Source organism: Aricia agestis, chromosome 5 (assembly GCF_905147365.1).
Source record: "Aricia agestis chromosome 5, ilAriAges1.1, whole genome shotgun sequence".
Taxonomy (NCBI): domain Eukaryota; kingdom Metazoa; phylum Arthropoda; class Insecta; order Lepidoptera; family Lycaenidae; genus Aricia; species Aricia agestis.
Window position 1 is genome coordinate 14,960,440 of NC_056410.1, and position 23,435 is coordinate 14,983,874.

A 23,435-nucleotide genomic window follows, 5' to 3' on the forward strand; every position below is an offset into this window, starting at 1 on the left:
AAAATATAGGGTTCCGTAAGATATTTCAGTTTTTCGGAAACAACCAGAAAAATTACTTATTTTGCGTACGCTGCCTAAACTATAAAAGATAGAACCATACAATGTTCTAAGTAAATGTAGATCTTATAAATACTTATCTACAAAAATGTCCGCGACACACTATACCTATCTATGTCAAGTGAGGCACAACAACCATTGTTTTGTTTAAAAATCCTTGATTTTTTTTGGACTACATTTAAACGCATTTATTTTTCTCATGCTAATAATCCTTATCAAAATAAATTATTTCATCACTAAGTACATTTTATGTAGATAATATTTGGTCTTTGAATGGTTAAAATTGGACGTTTGGTTTAGAAGTTATGGCGAAATTAAAATATTACGATAGTGGGCGTCACTAAGGCGGGGTAGTGTACGTTGGAGTCTGTGAATTGACCAGTTGCAGCGGGCGGAGCCACGAGCGACCGCTATAATGAATATAAATCAAAACTGCTGAATCGATTTTAATCATTTTTTCAGTGGCTATTTATATTTTGTACCCGTGCGAAGCCGGGGCGGATCGCTAGTAATAGATAAGGAGGTGTAGACAGTATGTAGATTAGATTGCGATTTAACCCATCAAGCCCCATTAAAGCTCACCGGTGAGCGAGACATAATAGAATAACAATAGATTTCCAAGAATCCACGATCGAAGGATTAATATAAAAAATGTATGGTGTTTCAACTTTTCTATTATTATAGAAATTTATAGGTACCAAAAGAATGATACTATGTTAAAACTTTAACTTGTCGTGGCTATGATTATCTTTATGTACCTAGTACTTACATATTAATTAAGTAAAAACTGCAAACTACAGTCTAAAAAAACTTGCATATTATATTATAATAAAATGCTTTGTTTTATTTTGTTGTCCCATTTCATATTAGCTAATAAAATCAAATTCTAGCGTCAGCTTATAAGCGGATTTAGGTCGTTACCTATACTATTTGGACCGAATTTGATAAACGGTAAAGCTCCCACGGTCTTTGTTCGTCAATGTATTAATTAAACTGACATGGCTACACTACTCTGGAATTTTCGGGAATCTCTCGGGTCGGGCATTGTTTACCTTAGTCATTTATATTTAGTAAAAAGTACAGTTGTAAATATAATAATACTATAAAATAAGACACCCGCAACTTCGTTACGCCAAAATCCATTTGTTGCGCGAGAACCATACATTTTTTCAGGAAAGTATCCTATGACCTATGTCCTTTCCTGGGACTGAAAGTGTCTCCACACTAAACAGCAAAATCGGTACAGCGGTTTGGGTACGAAGAGATAAAGGATATTTATATTGGTATGGTGATTAATTTTTTTGCTTTAAATCTAACTTGGATACCTTAAATCTCTCAGGCATCCTAAGTTCATAATTATTAATATTGTATACCTTAACAAGATTTCGGTTCAATCGTACCGGTTGGGTTAGGCTCTAAAAACATAAGAATATCAACTTAACGTTAAGTATAATCAGTCAAAAGTACTAGAAGACATCCAGTTCTTCAAAAATGTCCGGCACTGGAAGACGAGATTCCTCCACTTACAAAGCAATATAAGCTATGAAATTGAGCTTAACTCTTTCTGGAAGGTCAGGTAGACCTTCAGAACTGAATACCTCCTAAAGTAACCGCGACTATTACCTCTGTAAAGGCAACAAAAAGGTCAACTTTCAGCTTTACGAAACGAAGGACTCTTGGTCCAATAGCTTAGGCGTGCCCGTCGGATTTCTATTTAAACATAAAATAACTGTAGAATTCAAAACATTTAAACATTTCAATTTATTCTTAATATTATGATAAATGATATTAAATTTATTATATTATTAAGCCGCTTTACTTGTCGTTCATTAAGATAAAATCAAAGTTCTTGGATCCCGTTTCTGTTTGATCAAAGATCCGCAGTGCGGCTTACCACAGGATTTAATGGAAATCGTAGATAAAATATTATTGTTTACGTTTAATAGGCGTATCATTTCGTTTAAATTTAATTTATTATTAATAAACAAATTTTATAGGGGTTAATTTTAATAATAAAATAGAAACGTTAACAATTTTATAGTAATTTGATCGCGCAAGAAGCTGGGTATTACTTATTTAAAACTACAGTTGTAACTTTTATCATATCCGTCGGTTAGTTTCGGAGTTTTTCCTTTAGGAAGAGAGAGTGCTTATAAGTACTGCGCTCACTTGCTCCACTATAAAATCACACTTAACTAGTTTAGCTGGCCTGTTTTTTTCTCACGTTTTCATTTTCCTTATAAATAGGGCTTGATAGGTTAACTACCAAATAACGGCTAATAGAGCTTGAAAAAGGGTTTTCAACAAAGCCGGCCACTGCACCGTCACCGAAACCAGAGTGAGACGCATTATCATATTGTAACGTTTTCTTTAACTACATAATATTTTATTTGCTAATGAGATCATACCTACAAATTAATTAACGTAGTAAGTAGTTCAAGTAGTTTCATAATTTCGAATGAAATTAACCAAATTTCTATTTAACCGTATGAACCATTCCAATTATAAAGCATTTAGGTCTAGCCCTCGCGTGTACTAATTGACGTTTTTCAATGCATTCTAAAGATGAATAGAACTCGGAGCGACTGAATAGCTAGTGAAATTATTAACTGCCTAACCGAAAAGAACAATATACTCACAACATACCTACATTAAACATGCCTACATTAAATGTATTTGGAAAATCACGCATTGTTTGGGAATTGGGGTTACAAGAAAGAAAAGAGGTGTAACTTCAAAACCAAAAAATATAAATATTCACCATTTCCCATAAGACAAGCAAAATCATTTTCCTCCCACGAAACCTTTTACCGCGATAAGCCGTTGTCAAGAAACCAATTGAATAAACAAGGTTGTGTACAGAGTTTTGTTTTTGAGCAAGTAAGTACAGAGTTATTGTGAGGTCAAAAACAAAAATTAATACAGAAGCTAGTAAAGGAATACCTTTAGACAATAGTCTAATTTATATTTTTGTACATCTCATAGCTGTACCCATAAAGGCAGACCGGAACGCGACGCGTAGATGGCGCATTTATAAATTTGACAGATTTGGAAGACATCTTACGCAAATGAAATCTGTCAAATCCATATTTTATAAATGCATCTACTGCGTCGCGGTACGTTCAAACGTCTAAGCTTTCAATTCTCTATCATAAAGTTACCTATTAATAATAGAACGTGAAATGAGATTCATTTACTTCGATCATTCCGAAAACTTACCCTTAACCTTAATTTTCCAAACACCACTAAAGCTGGACCAGTCTCCCCAATTTCGAGCTCAAAATAATTTAAAGCAATATTCGCAGGAGTAAATAATAGAGCGAATAAATTGTTAGGATTATTTAATACGGAAATTTTGTGAGACTGGCCAAAAGGTCGGGAGCGCGAACGCCGCTCTTGGAAAGGGGTGGCTTGGCCTAATTTACCGCCACATCACAAAATATGTCCTCCCACCTCACTAGTATAAGAATAATGAGCATTGCCCCACGATATATCGACTTCGACTACGGAATAAAAAACTTTACCTAATACTCTTTGTGATGGGAATTATTGATAGGAAACTTTACCGTAGCTCTGCTCTTCGATAACTTTGAAATAAAACTAATGTTCAAAAACCTACGATTAGTATTTATAGAATAGGAGTTTAATAGACGCACTTAGAAAGATTTAACTTTATTTTGATGAAAATTTTGATACGAAGTGTATAATAATTAATCATAGTTGATTAAAATGTTGTAATCTTTAAATCTCTTTGGGAGCGGCCGTATGTTGAGGATAGAAAATTAAATTCAGAGGTAAAAATAAACTCATGATTGCCAATTTAAACCAAAAATGGTAATTCAAAACATTGTAGAAATTGCTAAAATTGCTATCGCCCTACGGCGCTGGGTCGCCGACTGCAGTGCCCGCTGCTCCCATAACGGGAAATCAAAAAATGGAACAAAGCCCTCTTAATTAACAAAATACCTACCCGGGATTTGTGAATCAAATAATATTCCCTGGAAGCTTAAATTCCTTATTCGAAAAGTAATCTATCATCATGTTTTTCACTGTCAAGTGTCCGTCATTAGAGATGACTAATTTTGTTTACGAAAAAATGAAAAGCTTTGTTATATTATTTCAAATTCAGGTTTTATAGCATATTCTTCATGTTTTGTGTAATAAAATAAAGAAACTAATTAAATTATACACCGTCTGAACTCCTTTATATTTTGCAAGTGTCTTCAAGTAATAAAAGATCCTTGCTTATAAGTCTTATAACTAACAACATGAAAATTTACATCTCCTCCTACGAACGGAAAAGCCTGCACTTTTCAATGTACGACAATAAAATGACAATAGCTTTTCTATTTCACACAAACGAAGGCGCGAGAAACGAGTCGCGTCTGCCAATTTTTCTTGGCAGTATTACAATAATCACACGCTGCGTAGTCGTCTCATATTTTTCCATAAACAAATAACAATTTAACCGTTGTCTAGGTGTATGAAATAGTAGACGAAATTATATTACAAAATAAACGAGCAAATGATGATATATGAGGCCCCGTGCCTCGTGCCAACGTGAAAAATACTCGCGGAATGTAACAGATGAATTATACTCGTGTTCCTATATGATGATATATAATGATAACGTTATCAAATACGTGACACCAGATTTCGTGTGTTCCGTAACAGTATTCCGAAAATGGCTTTATTGGATTTTTTTGATTAAATGTCTTTTGTTTTGCCTTTACTTTTTTTTAAATATTATATATAAAGAATGAATGAACAAAACATTCAAAAACTTCACAAGCCGACTAGATACAAACATTGAAACTATCTTTATAAAGCGAAAACGTTCTACACACCTTTACCAGAACAACGATTATGCTTTGACGTAGAGTTTAATCAACGGTATTCCGACAGTCATTATTTAGCAGACTAAAGAGAACCGAATCAAATTTCTTATGTATCATCAAGTTTCGGTAAAACTTCATTAGAGAGTGCAGACTCAATAATTTCGAGCCGCAACCGCACGATTGCGGCGGCTCTAACGAATGCGCACCGAACTTCGCCGGTTGGCATCTGCGCCGAAAGTTTGGATTAGGTAACCTATTGTATATATTTACCTAAGCGTCTCGTTTGCGAACTTTATTCGTCAAATATTGCGATAATTTTCGGGCAGAAGGCTAGATTGGAGTTGTTTGTAGTTCTTATATTTTAAGATATTGTTGAGTGTGCGTAATTACGCTGTGAACCGAGGCTTACAAGTTGTCACTCAATGCATTACAAACGTTAATTAGAAAATATTGCAACATCCGTCTCTTAAGATAATTATAATTAAGGTAGTAAGTTCTGATTCTAATTAATTCTGCTGAAAAGCCTTTACACAATTAGCTGATGAAATGTGCTTGAAAACAGAAAGTTGAAAAAGTTACGACGAAAACACTACCATTTTATATGCGTACCTGACTTCAATAAATTAACGAGAATATTTCATCTCAGACACCTGAAGGCGTACTAAATACGCCGTGAAATCTCAAACGGATATAAATCAAAGAATATTAATGTTTTAGGCTTTGAAGCTTAAGGCATTATTTGACATAAGAAATGAATGTTCGGATGAATGAAAGCGTTAATAAGTTTGTTGAAACCCTTACGAAAATTAGCGTTACTTATAAATGGACGCTATTTAGCTTCTGTGTATTATCCCATAAAAAATTACGTATTGAGTGATGAATGCAGTCATATTATGTTCTTTAAGTCGTTTAGAACAAAACTGCATTAAGTATTAACTATAAGCTCACGGGTGAGCGAGACACAATATAAATAATAATAGATTTCCAAGAATCCACGATCGAAGGATTAATAACTCAACTTTTTTTTTGGTTAGTACACAAATGCTTTACAGCGAGCAAATTAGACTGATCTAAAATTTCTAGGACTTATAACAAGTAATAAATGCAGTTATCATAAAAATATAACATTACATTTTTTTATCTGTAACCAAGCATGAAGCCTGAAGGTTTCGTAAAAGGGTCACTCTAGCGAAAAAAGTATTGGCATACGCAAAAAGCGCAAATATGTTTTTATACGGGTTTCGCGTTGTTTATTAAGCGGTAGGCTCGAAACATCTATAAATTATCGTCTACGCCAATAGGAAGCCAGCGGCCGCGTCAGTCGCTTCATACGCAGGGGGATGTATTCATCAATCAAGGGGGTTATTATGTGGTTACTGTGAGCTCGTGCTATCTACGGAGCGAGTCGATCACGCTACGACCACGCCACGACCACGTCGCGATCGCGTGACGCCTTCACCTTCGGAGAGGCTCGAATCGAATCGTTTATTTAGCATGCGATATTTCGATTCCTTTTCACGAGTGAAATTATATACAAATTACACTAATCATATATAATTGGTGAAGAAATTAAGTTTCGTTGCGGAAAATAAATGGAAATGGTACGTGACCTGTGTCATTGAGTAACCACGGTGATTAGTTACTGTGCAATTTTTAAAAATAATTTTAATAAAGCACTAAAAATACCAAAACATTTTGGTATCCTAATAAATCTAAGATGTAAGTGCTATTAATAAAATATTTAAACTATACTCACATAATATTATTACTTCGGTAGTAGCGAAAATATAATAATATATAGTCGTTTAATTGCAAAAAAATTCACCGTAGAAGCTACCATAAGATTAAACAGTATAATATCTCCATCTTTTTAATATTTTTTATCATTTTTATTGTTTTCCCAAGCTATTTATCTAGCTTACTTCCTATCTTACCCTCCATAAAAGGCAAAATAATTCGTACATTTGCTCATACATTGGTAAGATAAACCTGTCAAAGGCTGTCATCAATCAAGGCGCGGAGGCCTGTGATTAGCGAGCGAATTATCTACGCCGCGTCCCAAGCAGACGGAGAATCTTTGAGACCCGCATAATTGGTTGAGCAGAGAGTTTTAATGTACCACGACTTACCGCACTCAGAGACAAGGCTATAATTAGGTGAAAATGTTGACATTGTCTGTCAAACTCTTCGATAAATTGAAGTATGTATATATTTAAATTGAATCTTATACATATAAATGGATCTTCAAATGTGTTAGTCACGCTAAAACTCGAAAACGGCTGAACGGATTGGGCTGATTTTAGTCTTAAAATATTCGTAGAAGTCCAGGGAAGGTTTTAAAGTGACACGAAGTTCACCGAAACAGCTACTTATATTATATTTATATTGAAGTATAACTTTTTGCCATCATCAGTATCCTGGTAGACCTTATAACCTTTAAATGTCTCCGAATGCGGCAGTTGGAAGGGTACAATTAAAAAGTCGGTAAATCTGAGTGTTCCGTTTCCATGAAAAAAGTGTTGGTTGTTGACCGACATGATAGTAGTATAGGCTCTTTATATTACATTAAAAAATGGGGTATCCCTGTAAAAACAGTGTAAAATATGGAAAGACTGAAAAAGCTCAAGTACAAATAGGCAGCTTTGTAGACTTAATCCAAAAAAAATTTATAGGAATCCAATTTTGGTAGAATGAAATTGATTTCACTTTGGTCATAAAAAAAAGACGGGTTGCGCTCCGGGAGTGCCGGCAGCAGTGAAAACTTGATTATTAACGTTGTGCATTATTTTTTTTTAACCCATTTTTTATGAAAATCGATTCTGAAAAAAATCGATTTTTTTAATTAATCGAAACCCTTACAATCGATTAAATTTTTAACCCATTTTTTATGAAAATCGTTTTTAAAAATCGATTTTTTTAATTAATCGAAACCCTTAAATCGATTAAAAAATATCGACAATCGAAAAAAACAATCGATTGTGCGATTAATCGATTTCGATGTTACAACACTACTCTCTAACCGTCTTACGGTTTTTTGATCAGCACGAGAATCTGACGCGAGTTTCACAGTTTTTACCCATCCCACAAGAGTGTTCAACGCCGCTAAAGAAGTTTTCACTTCAAAAATGTTTTAGTTAGAGTTTACTTAGATCATAAAATTTCAGTAAGTTTTAGTTATAGGTTTTTTTTTTATAAAATAAGGGGGCAAACGAGCAAACGGGTCACCTGATGGAAAGCAACTTCCGTCGCCCATGGACACTCGCAGCTTCAGAAGAGCTGCAGGTGCGTTGCCGGCCTTTTAAAAGGGGAATAGGGTAATAGGGAAGGGTAGGGATGGGAAGGGAAGGGAATAGAGGAGGTTAGGGAAGGGAATAGGGTAGAGAATTAGGCATCCGGTAAACTCACTCACTCGGCGAAACACAGCGCAAGCGCTGTTTCACGCCGGTTTTCTGTGAGAACGTGGTATTTCTCCGGTCGAGCCAGCCCATTCGTGCCGAAGCATGGCTCTCCCACGTATAAGTGGGAGAGCCATACGGTACTTACCAAAATTGTTTGACATAACTCAAATCACACTCTAGTACCAGCTTAAACGAATGGGTGTTCATTAAAAAATCATGCTCAAAAACATTTTTTGCACGAGCACGGTAAAGATATAGTTTTACGAGTAGCAATTTTGAGTGAACCCATATCCAGTAAAGATATTTACACTGCGAGAGAAAACTCACAGTTGCTATCAAACTCGAATTTGTGGGCCATACCGACACAAAAATTCGTTTGCATATTCCCAGCAAAACCATTGTTTATAAAACCTGAAAACGATAGCAGATTTTTTGAAAAGGTTCTAAAATTGTAGGGTATTTGTGTATTTTATATTTTGACAAATATCAGTAAGACTGAAACTTCTGATATTAAATTGTTTGAGCAATGTAATTTGTCATTATCTATTTTTTATGCCGTAGATAGGTCACATCTAAAAAATAACTGGATGTGGACGCAACTTGATTCGCGCAAAAATTTCCTTAATTGCAAAGGGTACATTTTTATTGACAAAATATTATATTATAGACTAGCTGTTGTCCGCGACTTCGTCCGCGTCAGCAAAATGTGATAAAAAAAGAAAACGAAAAAGAGAGAAATTTTTCCCTTCTTTACCCAAATAGTAAAAATGGGATCTTGTTAAGTAGTTGATCTGATAACTTGTCATGAACCTTAAGTTGTAGATAAAAACGCCAATACCGTATAGAAAATCTTAAGGATAACGAATAAGAGTAAAATTATTATTTTTAAACAAAAATTGAAACCGACTTCCAAGGTAAAGACAATAGTAATTTTCTTAAATGAACTAAAAAGTATTAATTAATTCATATTCTGTACTCAGTATTTCTGTTCTCAATCTTCATAATTTGAAGTCGGTACCAGTCATATAAGTTGCAGTTATATTTTGTCATAGAACTGGCGATTAGATTAGCTGGTAGTTTGTACCGACTTCAAAATAATGAAGAATGAGAACAAAAATACTGAGTACAGAATATGAATTATTTAATACTTTTTAGTTAATTTAATTTAGATCTAGAAAGAAAGAGGGAAAATGCAAATATAAATTGCGCTAAAGTTAGCTGCTACGGAGTAAAAAATTATGAAGATTCAATACAGAAATAGTTGACGCGTCTATGTGTGTCCCAAAAAATATCCAGGAGTTCCCTCACGAATTTTAGTATCAGATCACCACTTTCGTAAGCATTGTACCAAATTCCGGTTATTGTACCTCTATAAACAGTAAACACTGAATAGCAACAAAATCAGTCAACAAACGGTGGTACAATAATATAATAATGAAAGGCAAGATTTTTGATAATAATGTGATGATTCATGGCATAATTATAGTGATGATGATGATTAGTATTATTGACACATTGACATAATAATATGCTTTTAGTTGTTGAAACAACGCCAAAATTGCCGAACATTTATCTATAAGGATTCAAGAGTTCTGTACAGCACTTCTCTTCACAGCTCTTCGGAACCAGGGTGTACTTCGGCGCAAATTCTTATTTTTTGGTAGTTTAAGCTTAAAATCCTTCATAAAAACGTAAAATCACTATATGTTTCCCTATAAATTTTAAGGAGTCCTGTCGATTTCTCATGGATTGCATCATCAGATCACCACTTTTGTGATCATGTTACCAAATTCAGGCTATATCTCATACAACAACAAAAGAATTTTGGAAATCGGTCTACAAACGACGGAGTTGTCCGCGAACCAATATAAAAAAGTGAAATATATCCTCCTCCTTTTCGGAAGTCGGTTAAAAGTAGCCTAAGTTATGCCTTACTACATCAGCTATGTGCCAAAAAAATTTCCGTCAAAATCGCTCCAGCCATTTCAGAGATTAGCCGGAACAAACAGACAGACAGACAGACATACAGACAAAAATTTAAAAAAATGTTGTTTTGGTGTATGTACCCTATATACATTCATATGCATCGAGTAAAAACGGTTCTTTCAATATTACAAATAGACACTCCAATTTTATTTATATGTATAGATAATATTATGAGCATCTATACCAAATTTCATCAAAATCGCTGTAGCGACCTACACCTTAAGAGGTAATACACAGACACGTAAATTTATAAGAACTGGTCTGGATTTTATGTGACAAAATATAAGTTGAACTTAATGTTGGCTGTTGCAAACGAGTGTTGGTCATATTTCAACATTTAACCGACCAACGTAAGCTTCAGAAGACCGGATGATATTGATCGACTTACTGTGCAGCGGCTGTTACAAAAATCAATAACAGAAATACACAGCCATTTACAACACAGTTAATCCATTAAATGTAACTCAGAATGTCCAATGACTAATGCTAGCGACTTTTGTATATAATATATAAATTTATAAACGGCTTCGACCGTAGTGGAAATAGGTTATTATTCAATACCATTGGGATAAACAAAAGATTTTTATAACATAGCTATCATTTTTTGGCAAAAATGTCTTAGATACTTACCATATTTTATGCGCACAGCACGAGCACGTTTGTATGAGATAGTAGGTATAGATTAATGAAAATAATTTTATTTCCTCTTCTTGATAATATATTTTAGTCTTTAAAGACCAAAGGTCTTACTATTTGTTATTAAAAGTTACTATTATTTTATAATTTAATTATGAAAATTCGTCCAATATAATCTCAAATATTTCGCGCCAATAAATAAAGTCAAATGAATTTCCATTGGCACAGACTACAAAATGAAAATGCCAACTGATAAATGTTAACCGCCAAATGGGCCTTGAAGTACGTTATAATTTAATATTCAATTTCATGATTTTGAATTAATTAATTGTTAGTTACCGTTTATTGTTACGTTAAATTACCCCTAAGTATAATATCGAAATGTGTTTTTGCATACAACGCTTTAACGCCTACCTATATAACAGAATTTATAAAACAGTCTTTAGTATTTTCCATATTTACCTACGGCGCGGAGACGTGCACTCTAAAGAAAGCGGATCGCGTTCGAATTGACGCCTTCGAGATGTGGTGTTGGTGAAAAATGCTCCAAATACCATGGACCGCCTTTCGTACCAACTTCTCCATCAAGACTGTCGTCGATCTGCCTACGTAGAGTTTTGGATTTCTTTGGTTACATCGCAAGAAAGGATGGCCATAACCTCGAACAGCTTGTGGTTACAGGCAAAGTTGACGGTCGCCGCCCAAGGGACCGAAGCCCTATTAGATGGTCTGATCAAGTGCGCACAACTCTAGATACCGGCCTCCATGAGGCTCTCCATTCTGCCAAGGATCGCCACAGATGGCGTAATGTGGTCGTCACTAAACTCCAAAAGGGGAATCACGACCTTCAGCAATGCGGAACACGACGCAAGGAGGAGGAGGATATAACAGAATTACATAATAATAATATCTATTGACGCTTCACATCACGCCAGTCAGGCTTCGTGAACCTGAAGGACTTTTGTTACGGGACTTTTAGTTATACTACACAATGTGTATAACTAAAAGTCCCGTAACAAAAGTCCTTCAGGTTATCCTATTATGTCATAACATATTTTAGTATTTATCATATTATTATGATAAGTACACATATTCAATACACATCCAAGACCCAGGGACTTTGAAAACGTGTTTGTTCTGTCGGCGGGATTCGAACCCGCGGTGACCCCCGGCTTGAGCTACCACCGCTCTCATCCACTGAGCCACAGAGGTCGTCGAATTATGGTAAGTTTAGTAGTGTTTAGGTATTTTCATGTAGTGAAGCACTTAGAATCATGCGATAAAATAATTATTTATAAGTATTCAAATTCATACTGTATAGTTATAAAATACCGGACAGTCAATTAGTAAATATATTCAAAATATGTAACGATATTTTAAGTGTCATTTTAAAAGGCTTAACAATAAACAAGTCACATACAATGACTGAAACCAACACAAACAACCGAACAATACACATCAATCATAGTCTAGTTGTTCAAATTAGACTTGTCAATAGTCAGGTACATGTGAAGGTAGCGGGGGAAATGAGCTCCGCCTGAAAATGAGCACTATCGAAATAGTTTGATTTCTATTGAAGCTTAGTTTATTTTGAGATAAATTTTATGTAATACTTTGTACTGAAATATTACTGTACCTTTATTATTTTGCTACATATAGTCCATTCGTTAAAAACTTATTGTGTTAGGGCCTGTTTCACCACTTCCTGATAATTCCCAGATAGTCTATCCACAGCTTAACTTGACAGATAAGGTATGGAGAAATTATTACAAAGTGGTGAAATAGTTACTATTATATTCTATCGTGAGTTGGTTGCAGCTATAATAATTATGTATGTACACGAAAATAGTAAAACATCACCCAAGTTTCTTCTTAAACTAAACTCTTCGACATAATAATTTACAACTAAACCCATTTAAATCTTAAACACTTTAGTAGAAAATACTTTAAGATACGTTTTAACGTGTTAGAACGGATGTAGGTAACTTTGTGAAAAAATGAATTGTCCGCAACGAATTTGCGCCAAAATTTTCACAACCCACAGACCACAGTCTCTCCATATCGATCAAAACCGGTTGAAAAGTTTAAGAATTAATTGGTAACAGACAAATAGACACGTTTTCGCATCTATACCGTTGCGCCAAAAGTCATTTATCACGCGGGAACCTAAAATTTTTCCGGGATAAAAGTATCCTATGTCCTTTCCCAGGACTCAAAGTATCTTCATACCAAATTTGACAGACAGACAGACACACTCTTTAATATTTGTATGGATGTGGATGGATGAAGATGTGTTACAAGAACCTTCCAGGTAAGGAAACCAAATACAATAACGCGGTGTTCTCTCAGATTGGGGCGAATATTCCACATAGTAAATAGTAATCCGCCCCACGTCGTACTGCGTTATTGACAATGTTGATAAAGTGGTCGTTGGATTTATATGGGTAGACCTGCCACTGTAAACTCTAAGGCTTATTCAAATTTACGATATCAGTATACTTATGTATTCTAATATCGTAAAATTATATGTGGTCGTCTGTCTTGATATTCATCATTACTTTTAAGCGAACTGTATGTAACTGTATGAAATAAACTACATAATACATATAAGTAAAGTAATATTTTAGTTAGTAAATTACATTTTATAGGGCTATACTTTCAATTTTTATTAGAGTCTTGAAAGTAAATAAAATATAACAAATGTTGTATTTTAAACTTACTTAGTACACTAGTATCTATATAACGGCTAGTATGTCATTTTGTCACAGTTTCATCACTAACACGATTTCACCATTAGCGGGGAGGGTAAATGTACGTAATTATATCACAGTCTGCCGCGTTACAGACTTCAGACAAAATAAGTCGTTTCAGTGAAATGAAATGTTTCACTGAAAAGGGATATTACCTACTGAAAATTAAATGCGTGCTGGTGTATTAAAAGACTAGCATTTTTCATAGAACTTTGATACCCTTTTTAACTCTCTCAGGGGTAGCATTTTTAAAAATCATCGTTATTGTAAGCCTACATGAGATAATCCACCAGAAAAAATTAAACTTTATATCTTTTTAATTTTTTATGAAATAAGGGGGTAAACGAGCAAACGGGTCACCTGATAGAAAGCAACTTCCGTCGCCCATGGACACTCGCAGCATCAGAAGAGCTGCAGGTGCGTTGCTGGCCTTTTAAGAGAGAATAGGGTAATAGGGGAGGGTAGGGATGGGAAGGGAATAGGGGAGGGTAGGGAAGGGAATAGGGTAGGGGATTGGGCCTCCGGTAAACTCACTCACTTGGCGAAACACAGCGCAAGCGCTGTTTCACGTCGGTTTTCTGTGAGAAAACCGGTATTTCTCCGGTCGAGCCGGCCCATTCGTGCCAAAGCATGGCTCTCCCACGTATAAAACTACTTTTTATGTTACAACCCCATTTAAATGTTTTATATCTTTTGTCAAATACAAATAACAAGAGAATTAACAATGTACTTAAACCTGGGTAACTCTGCAAGTAGGCGTTAGGCTATTAAAAATCTAGACGCGGACTTGTTGTAAGAAACAGATGGGTCGCAGGTTGCGAGTTGTGACATTGTTTTTGGGTCAGGCTAATTGAAGTGGTGTACCGGGCGACATCCACGTTCATTAGTTAAAATGTCACTCCCAATGGAGATGACGCGAGTGTGACACTGGACATATATTATTAAAATTGGTGGAGATGTTCTTTTTATTTAGTTTTGAGCTGATCTTGTGCTGTAATACTAGGATGGCTACTTGTTAATCTTAGTATAGGTTTGAGGCGACTTAGTCAAGATTTGGACTTGAAAAGAGTTAGATCGCTTACAGACAATGCAGACTTGTCGAAGGCAGTCGACACGTGCCACCGATAAGTGCCGTTCGTCTATAAGAAGCGTAACGTTACTACAAAATTCAGATAGTAAATGAGTATGAAAAATGATTAAATACACAATTGAAAACTCTTAGGGTCTGTTTCAGCACTTCCTGATAAGGCTATCCACCAATTAACTTGACAGATCAAGTATGGAGAATCTGTCAAAAAAAGTTGTGAATAGCCTATTAGGCACTTTATCAGAAAGTGGTGAAACAGACCCTTAGAAAACTTTAATGTTGTCGACCTTTTAAGGCCCTGTATTCCCAGAAACGGACGATTTTCAAGATTTAAAAGTGACATTAGACATAAAAATATAGTAATTTAAATTCTGAAAAAAAAACATATGTGTGATCTAATACAGTGGAATTTATATTCCATTACACAATATCATTAACTTCACTTGATAGAAAAAAATCCTAAAGTTACCTCTTCTTTTAACGAAATGCCATACTATGTCCAAGTTATTTGGAATTTTCAGATATTTTTTTTCGTTTCGTTTTGTTTTTTTGACTTGATTTAATTGATGTATAAAAAAACGACGATCAAAAAACTATAAAATAGCAGGCGCAAAGGTTCGGCTGGTACACTTTCACAAGAATATATCTAGGGCGTTTCGTTTTTTTGACTAGATTTAATTGATGTATAAAATAACGACGATCAAAAAACTATAAAATTGCAGGCGCAAAGTTTGTGACTGAAAGCGTTTTAAATCTTGAAAATCGACCGTTTTTGGGAATACAGGGCCGTAAGAAGTACATGATACTTTTAATGTGTAAATTCTTTTAGCGCGTTTAAATTCCGTTGCGTAAGAAATCTGATCAAAATGTTCCAGAAAAAACGTGAAAACAATTTTCTCTTGTTGATATTGATTCAGAAACTTCCGGTCACCTGCCCGAGTCACGTGTTGCGGGCACCCCTGTTTCAACAAACAAATAATATTCGGCAAAATTGGTATCAATTTTTGGAGCCATTCGACCTAAACAAACTTTACTTTTATATAAGCTTGGAAGACAGACGATGACTTGTCATCGACTGTCTTCCAAATCAATTTATTTTAATAACAATGTCTTGACATTGTTATTAAAACTAGAGATCGCCCAATGGTTTCGACCATTGGGCGATTCGACCGTTTCAACGACATTAGGACTACTACTTTTATTTTGTAAAAAAATATTGACTTTATCATATTTTTTTTTTCAACTCTTGTCTTTGGGACTCAGCTGATCTAAGACTGGCCGTGTAAGCATTGTCTAATAGTACCTAAGATTCAATAAAAAAACTATAATCCATTTTCAGTTTGTCACCTTGTTGTCAACAGACTTCAACCATAAATAAAAGAGTTTAATTCGTATGTATAGGCTTGTCATTCAAAAATCTGTCATTTTTCCTAGTGTGTGTGTTGTAGTGTGTGTTATGATTTAATTGTTAAAAAATGTATGATAAAAGCATAATTTCAAAATAATATTAGCTCGATGCACTCCTTCACCATATAAACTATAACTGTGCAAAATTTCATTCACCTACGTTTCCCCATTTTTCGTCAAAAGGGGTACAAAGTTTTTGGCTCACGTATTAATATATAGATAAATTGATTTGTACGATTGTGATAAGCTGTGCATTAAGGCCCCGTACACAAAAAACTCATTATATTATTTTAAATAAAGAGCGAGCTGACCTCCAATGTAGTACTCCAATATTATAGTTAAATATCACTCGATTATTAAAAAATATTTTGAATAGGGTTTTTGTTTCAAAGCTTCAAACAAAAAATCTAAATTGAAAACGGTTTATGCCCTTAGAATATATTATTTTATAAGACGGACAGACAATTATTTTATAGGTACTGCAGGAGGGTTGCAAAGAAAAATCGCATGTTCCATAATTACGTAAAAAGTAATTATCATGCTGTATATAAAAACGCCAACCTCCATTGTTTTCGTTTCTGTGACAGCAATTTATAAAACAAAAGCTGTCCGGTCCTCAGGGTGTTGCTTTTTATTTTGCGGACACGTCTTCCTGAAGACTAGTTTTGATTCTTTTGTTTGCGCAATAAAAATATGACTGGGAATTTGAAATGTTGAAGAAGTTTAAAAAGAATAATCTAGGGAATAACCGTGTTTCCGCTTTGTCCTTCCGCTGGATATTGTTTTACAAAAGTTTATATTTTTAATACAATATTGTTTTAACGAAGAAAGTTACGGCTTGGGAATAGTAGATGTATTATGTCGTTTGTGTTTTAATTTTTATTATTAGAAAAATAAATAGCATCAACATAAACATGCTATTTTATTAATATTTTTTTAAATTACTATTATAATTATGAATATAAAAATAAGTCGGGTTTTCCTTCCTGACGCTATAACTCCAGAACGCACGAACCGATTTCCACGGTTTTGCATTCGTTGGAAAGGTCTCGGGCTCCGTGAGGTCTCTATAAAACAAAATCAAAAAAAAAACTTCAAGAAAAAAGCAGGAAAACAGGGAAAATCATTTTATGGCAAAACAACGTTTGCCGGGACAGCTAGTTATAATAATTATATTTAGCATGCCATGTTTATATATTAAAAAAAGTATATTAAAATTAGTACAATCTTTGGGGTGGCCCCATGGTGGACTTCATGTGAAGTGATCGTACGTTCTGCCAGTGCTTCTTCAGTAGAGACACCAAGAAGTTGATAGACAAGTGGACGTTCTGGGCCAGCTCGTCAGGTGTCATGTCTTCGTGACCAACAGCAACCGACAGACAAAGTAAATACCTTCTTCATCTGGAATTTGATGGTGCCCTTGACTTCATCAATCTTTTGGGTCATGGATCCCTGGTGAGAACAGACCAGGGAACTTTCCGGGTTTGTTAAGACAGGGGCCTAAGTGACGAGGGATCTGCTTGATAAGAGACTCAGACGCCAGGAAAGCATCATACTTCTTGGCTAGTTTCTTCACAAGCTTCTTGTTCTTGTTCAGCTTTTTCAAAGCCTCGGTGTCCATGCACGGTACATTCAGGGTCTTGGCCTCGTCACAGTGCTGCTGGTCACCCAGAACACACACTTGCATTTTAGGCCTGGGAATGTACTTGAGCTTGACAATGCCGGAGAAACGCTTAACAGTGCCGGTTTTTGTTTAATGAAATACAAAGTCGACTTTAATGCACGAATAATGAATAAATACACAGATGAAGAAAACGTCGATGTTCATAAAAGAAGAAAAATATACGTCGTTAGTCATCACACATAAAACACGACCAGCTTAAATCACCAGACTTTGAAAGCTTTTTACAGCAAGCTAAGCCGAATTAGTGTGGGAAAAATTATATCGGCTTCCTGTATCCCAAGTTTTTTGCTAAACTTTTCGTTTGAAGGATTATGTACAGGATTATAAAGTTTGTATCGTCTGATACTCATAATACAAAGGCGAAAAGTTTTAACTTATTTCCGACCATAATCGGCAAAGAATCATACTTAGCAAGAGATTATTAGGCTGATTTTGGTATTGCGAGGACCACTTGCTAACTTTCGGCGCAGATGGTTCGAGATGTATAAATTCTAGAAAGCGTTTTCGAATATAGTAGAGGCCCTAGAGTGCCCTAGATAAAGTATCTTTCGAAAAAAACGATGACGATGTATACGGTTTGACATTTCGCTTGCGAAGACTAATGTCAAATCCCATACATTTTGATTTTCGTCATCATATTTATCGAAAGGGACTTTGGCTATATCCTCAATAGTTATGTCCACACTGTGGACTTTCATCTTCAATTTTCGTCATCAACTTTCATGTTGGCGCATTCATTAATTGAATGCGTCAAAGAACGCAACGCCAATATTGCCATTTTTGAAGTTTTGAATACGGTCAGAGGGCACGCGTCGCTAGAATGCCTCACTGACTGCGCTATAACGCATACCCTTGACAAACAGAAAAAGGCACAGTGTGGACAAAGCTAATGTTTCATACGTTTCGGTGTCAGCGCCAATGGCCAGCGAGCGGTTAGCGCGACACAAAAATCTGCCTAATTTTTTTGCTAAAGCTCTTTACCGTTACCCGTTTATTAAAGCGACGCCTTGATTATTTGGCTGTAGCGATATCTAAGATTTTTCTCAGCAATGACTAAAGCTAAGAAATTAAAGTTCATTGTCAGTATTCATCATGTCTTGTCTTTGAATTATCCATAGCATAACATGATTGGTCAACTTTTATAACACAGAATAATCAATCAAAAAGACCTCTGTAAAAAAGGATTCCTATTTTGCCAATTACAGAGGAGAGTGGTTCTAAAATTTGTACATAGATTGGTTCAAGCATACACTTTAATTTGCCCATAGCTATGAAATGTATTTATGGTTTTTAAATTACGCAACAAAAACCATTTTGTCGCTTACGCCTTTTCCATTTTTTTTGTTATTCCATTGCTTGTTTTCTATGAGAGGCTGGGCTGGCCTCTCATAGAAAACAAGCAATCTAAAACATATCCAACACGGTTTTTTACTTTAACGCTGCATCACCTTAACAGATATGGTAAAACTTTCCCGCCTTATCGTTGTGGGTATCAGATACATCAGACAATACAAATATTAACAAAAAAACTTACAGCCGCACTCAGTATATTTAGTGATAATTAAATTTAATGAAAAGTTTGACAAAATAATGGTTTATGTCAAATCTTCATATTTTGATCACAGATTAGCCCGGCCGCACATTGTCTGAATCTGATCAGAAACAGTTGAATTTCGCCGGACTGCCACCCCGCACACTATCCGAAATATCCTTCCGGCGAGTTCGAGCTCACTCGGCTCAGTACAAAATGTAAGAGACAGCGCGGACGTTCAACTGTTTCTGATCAGAAATTTCGGACAATGTGCGGCCGGGCTTAAGGTGCCGGTTGGTAGCGGGCGACATGAAGCAGACGACGTGTCGTCGCGACACTACTGGTTTCTATGTATTTCTATGAAATACCCTGCGCATCCAGCGACACAAAGGTAGCGACACATATAATTATGTATTCATAGAAATACATAGAAACACGGGCGTATATATAGCTTTGATAAGGGGGGGCGGTCCCTAACGTAAAAAAGGAGCTAAGTGCGAGTTGCAATCGCCCATGAAGGGAACCGCAGCAGCAAATAGGCAACGTGTTTAGGAAATCAAAAATATTTGTTGTATACATATACCGCACCGATTTTAATCGGCGAGGTACATATTATACTATTGTCGAAATTGAACAAAGAAGATGGATAGTAATGGGGGGGTCCGGACCCCCAGGACACTCCCCTTATATACGCCCATGCATAGAAACCAGTAGTGTCGCGACGCAATTGATTCATGTCGCCCGCTGTCAACCGGCACCTTTACTTATCATTTTTCTTTGAGTGCGACAATTAATTTTGATTCGCATAATAGGTACGTACCTAACTCTTTAGTTTCTACTTTTATGTGATATTAATGCCTCTGATCGATAGTATAATTATGTCGTTATAACTGTCACTCAACTGAGGTCGTAAGCTCGATCGCTTACCTCAACATATTATTATTTCCTAGTTAAGTCACATTAGGTTACATTACATTGATTGCACAGTTTTATTGAAAACAACCATTAGCTTGAATAGCTTTTGATATTTATGGCTACTGGCTACGTTCTTGATAACAGTTTTGTTTGGTCTATGCTATATTCTGTTGATCGATAATAATAATAATCAGTACGTGTCTATGTACACCAATTATTATTATTTAGTCGATTTACTTATTTCGATACCTATAAATTATATCTTTATTCCTAGTATTATTTAAAAATGTATTGTGAAGATTAAAAATATAATGAAAACATTGCTCCTTTTTTTTGCTTGTCTTAAACAAGCTTTACAACTAAAATGTCAATGACATAATATTATGTTATATAGTTAATAGTTATAGAGTAAACCATGTACATGGGCTGCTTTTTATCGTGCTAAAAAGTAGGGATCCCGAGAGGTTAATAATTATAGACTATGGATTCTCTACTATTTCCCCATTTTGAATATAGTAAGTGTCTAAACACACTAGGCCAAAGTTACGCGGCGTAAATTTCGCATGATTCCGCCAAGATTCCGCCTGCAATGTATTTTAAATTATAGTTTGTGCGTTTTATGATGATATGCGTGACACATTATAATTGACAATAGTAGGGAAGTTACCTAACAAAAATTAATCGATAGTTTAAAATTATCGAATCACTTCGTAAAGGAATTGCAATCGAAAATATCGATTTCGTACTGACATTTCAGTGGTGCCGGCGATTTAAGATGGCCGCCCTTTTTTATCGATTTGATTTCGATTCAACAGAGTCAATCTCTATTGACATAAGTTCCGTTTCATGCATATGACATTTTTCAAATGTTTTCGTAACAATAATTTTATACTCCTATTTCACAGTTAATATTTATAATTTTTATGAATAAGTTTAGCATCTTTTTATTTTTAGTCATTTACAATTATATGAAACATTTGTTTTTGTAGATGGAATATAATTTATTACATTTTGTTTTTTTTTGTTTTCTTGTAAAAAAAACCCGTAACAAGGAACATGAAAACTGTCACCCATATCATCTTAAAACGCACAAACTATACCGATGACACACTATTCCGTCGCGTTCCGGCCGTATTTTGTATGCGTTTGACATTGCGGACGTAATCATGCGGAATTTACGCCGCGTAACTTCGGCCTGGTGTGCTTAGACACTATGTGTAGGTAAGAACGTATGCGGTATGTCAAATAACGTAGCACATAACCGATATATTTCGGTTTGCTGTTATCTCCATTAGCGGGATGAGATGTCTATTTCTGATCGAGAATATACTGTATGGAGCGTTGCGAAGTGTCAAAATATAGACAGGTTTATCTGGAAAGCTGTCTATTATAGTTGTACTCACAATCAAATCCAGTGTATTGTGATTATGTCGCTATAGTTATTGTCCTCTATTGAGACACTGTGCTAACATTGTTATGCTTACTTAAAGAGAAAGTAGAAATTAGATAAATTACTGTAATAATATCATAATATGTGAAAATAAATATTAAATTTAATAATTATTATTAACTAGCTGTCCCGGCAAATGTTGTTTTACCATAATATAAAGTATTTCGCCCTTTTCATCAAAATAGATTGAATAGTTTAAGCGAAAATCATAAAAGTTTATTGTGCGGAAACCGTACATTTTTTGGGACAAAAAGTATCCCTTGTCTTTTCCCGAGACTCAGAGTATCTCAATACCAAAATTCATCAAACCCGATTAAAAAGTTTAGGCGAAAATCATAAGAGTTTATTGTGCGGGGCCGTACATTTTCCGGGACAAAAAGTATCCTTTGTCCTTTCCTGAGATTCAAAGTATCTCAATACCAAAATTCATCAAAATCAATTGAATAGCTTACGCGCAAATCATAAAAATATATTGTGTAGTAAGCGTACATTTTTCGGGACAAAATGTATCCTATGTTTGTCTACGCGGCTCAAAGTATCTCCATGCCAAATTTCAGCAATATCGGTCCAGCCGTTTATGCGTGATGTCGTGACCACGCGAATATGGATTAATTTTTATATATATGGAATAGTTTTTATAGTATATTTTTATATTATATGTGGGAGAGCCATGCTTCGGCACGAATGGGCCGGCTCGACCGGAGAAATACCACGTTCTCACAGAAAACCGGCGTGAAACAGAGCTTGCGCTGTGTTTCGCCGAGTGAGTGAGTTTAGTGGAGGCCCAATCCCCTACCCTATTCCCTTCCCTACCCTCCCCTATTCCCTTCCCTTCTCTACCCTCCCCTATTCCCTTCCCTTTCCTTCCTTACCCTCCCCTATTATAAGAGGGAACACCTCTTAAAAGGCCGGCAACGCACTTGCAGCTCTTCTGATGCTGCGAGTTTCCATGGGCGACGGAAGTTGCTTTCCATTAGGTGACCCGTTTGCTCGTTTGCCCCCTTTATTTCATAAAAATAAAGGGGGAATAGGGTAGGGGATTAGGCCTCCAGTAAACTCACTCACTCGGCGAAACACAGTGCAAGCGCTGTTTCACGCCGGTTTGCTGTGAGGACGTGGTATTTCTCCGGTCGAGCCGGCCCATTCGTGCCGAAGCATGGCTCTCCCACGTCCACTTTATACCCAAACAACTTTGTTATTCCATAAAAGTTATTATTTTGTCAAAAAGCATAAATATAATCAGCCATGGTTAGGAGACAATTTTATACATTGGTCAATATTGTGTGCTAGTTAATTTCAAAAATTACACTTGCATGCATAATTATTATAGTTTATGCTCTTACTATAATTAGCGTATACGAAACAAGTATAATAATAATTCAATTTACAACTCTCAATAACAGATAATTGAAAGGGTTCGTTGTACGCTCCCCGTATTAGACAAAAACTCCTCTTGTTCGTTACAACTTCAGAAGAGTTCCATTTTGAAAATTAGCGCTAAATCTTCCCAGACGTATTGTACGCAAAATTCTTCCTCAACATTTTCTTTATTAGCTCCAAGAAACTCCTCGTACATAAAATCTGGCTCTAGAATATATTATCTGTAATTTATTTTAATAAGTGCCTTGAAGCTCTCAGCGAACTACTAAGTGTGGTATGTGACCACACTGTGTATCATACACTACGGGCACGACAC

General features: G+C 35.5%; 1 protein-coding gene and 1 pseudogene across 1 annotated transcript in view; both read right to left on the reverse strand.

Annotated features, from left to right (window-relative positions):
* LOC121727035 (acid sphingomyelinase-like phosphodiesterase 3a) overlaps window positions 1–23,435 on the reverse strand; it is an 87,980-nt gene that overhangs the window by 31,006 nt on the left and 33,539 nt on the right. The gene's annotated exons all lie outside the window — the stretch shown is intronic.
* Window positions 17,356–17,892, reverse strand: LOC121727036 (annotated as a pseudogene).